Here is a 2076-nt window from a genome sequence, read left to right on the forward strand (position 1 = left end):
TTGACTTATTTCACTCAGCATAATGTCCTCCAGTTTCATCCATGTTATGAGATGCTTCACAGATTCATCATGGTTCTTTATTGTTGCATAATAGTCCATTGTGTGTATGTACCATAGTTCATTTATCCATTCATCTGTTGATGGGCATCTAGGTTGTTTCCATTTTTTGCTATTGTGAACAGTGCTGCAATGAACATGGGTGTGCATATGTCTATTTGTGTGATGGTTCTTATTTCTCTAGGATATATTCCTAGGAGTGGGATTGCTAGCTCATATGGTATTTCTATTTCTAGCTTTCTAAGGAAGCGCCATATCATTTTCTAAAATGGTTGTATCACTGGACATTCCCACCAGCAGTGCATCAGAGTTCCAATCTCCCCGTTGCCTCTCCAACATTTGTTATTTCAGTGTTTTTGATTCGTGCCAGTAATGCCGAGTGAGATGGTATCTCATTGTGGTTTTAATTTGCATTTCTCTAATGGCTAGTGATTGCAAGCATCTCCTCATGTGTCTGTTGACTGCTGGAATGTCTTCTTGGAAGAAGTGCCTGTTCATTTCCTTTGCCCATTTTTTAATAGGATTATTTGTCTTTTTGTTGTAGAGGTGTTGGATTTTCTTGTAGATTATGGAGATTAGACCTTCGTCTGACTTGTAATGCCCCAAAATTTTTTTCCAGTCTGTAGGTTCTCTTTTTACTTTTTTGGTGAAGTCTTTTGAAGAGCGTGGGTATTTGATTTTTAGAAGATCCCAGTTATCTAGCTTATCTTCTGGGGTTTGTGGGTTGTTGGTTCTTGTTTGTATCCTGTTAATGCTGTGAATTAGGGCCTGTAGTGTTGATCCTATTTTTCCTCTATGAACTTTATACTTTTAGGCTGTATATTCAGGTCTTTGATCCATTTTGAATTCATTTTTGTATATGGTGTGAGGTATGGGTCCTGTTTCATTTTTTTGCAGATGGATATCCAGTTTTGCCAGCACCATTTGCTAAAAAGCCTGTCTTTTCCCCATTTGATGGACTTTGGGCCCTTGTCAAAGATCAGGTGACTGTAGGTGAATGGATTTACATCTGGGTTCTCAATTCTGTTTCATTGGTCAATGTATCTGTCATTGTACCAGTACCAGGCTGTTTTGACTACCATAGCTGTATGGTAGGTTCTGAGGTCTGGTAGTGTGAGTCCTCCTACTTTATTCTTCTTCTTCAGTAATGGTTTACTTATTCGGGGCTTCTTCCCTTTCCATATAAAGTTAATGATTAGTTTTTCCATCTCTTTGAAGAACGTTGTTGGTATTTGGATTGGGATTGCACTGTATTTGTAAATTGCTTTGCTAGAATTGTCATTTTCACTATATTGAGTCTGCCTATCCATGAGCATGGTATGTTTTTCCATTTCTGTAGATCCCTTTGGGTTTCTTGCAGTAGTGGTTTGTAGTTTTCTTTGTATAGGTCTTTTACATCCCTGGTTAGATTTATTCCTAAGTATTTTATTGTTTTAGAGGCTATTATAAATGGTATTGTTTTCCTGATTTCCTTTTCATCATTCTCCTTACTGCTGTATAGGAATCCAACTGATTTTTTATGTTTATCTTGGATCCTGCTACTCTGCTGAATCTTTCTATTAGTTCCAGCAGATTTCTTGTGGAGTCTTTAGGGTTTTCTATGTATAGTATCATATCATCTGCAAACAGGAACAGTTTACCTTCTTCATTACCAATTTGGATGCCCTTTATTTCTTTTTCTTACCTTTTTGCTCTAGCTAGAACCTCCGCACAATGTTAAATAGGAGTGGTGATAAAGGGCATCCTTGTCTTGTTCCTGTTCTCAAGGGGAATGTTTTCAGCCTGTCTCCATTAAGAATGATGTTGGCTGTTGGTTGTGCATAGGTACCCATTGTTATGTTGAGAAATTTCCCTTCTATACCTATTTAATTGACAGTTTTTATCAGGAATGGGCATTGGACTTTGTTAAATGCCTTTTCTGCATCAGTTGAGATGATCATGTGATTCTTTTCTTTCCTTTTATTTATGTGGTGGATTACGTTGATTGATTTTCTAATGTTGAACTATCATTGCATACCG

This window comes from Trichechus manatus, unplaced genomic scaffold (genome assembly GCF_000243295.1).
Source record: "Trichechus manatus latirostris isolate Lorelei unplaced genomic scaffold, TriManLat1.0 scaffold00047, whole genome shotgun sequence".
In the NCBI taxonomy this organism is placed as follows: Eukaryota; Metazoa; Chordata; class Mammalia; order Sirenia; family Trichechidae; genus Trichechus; species Trichechus manatus.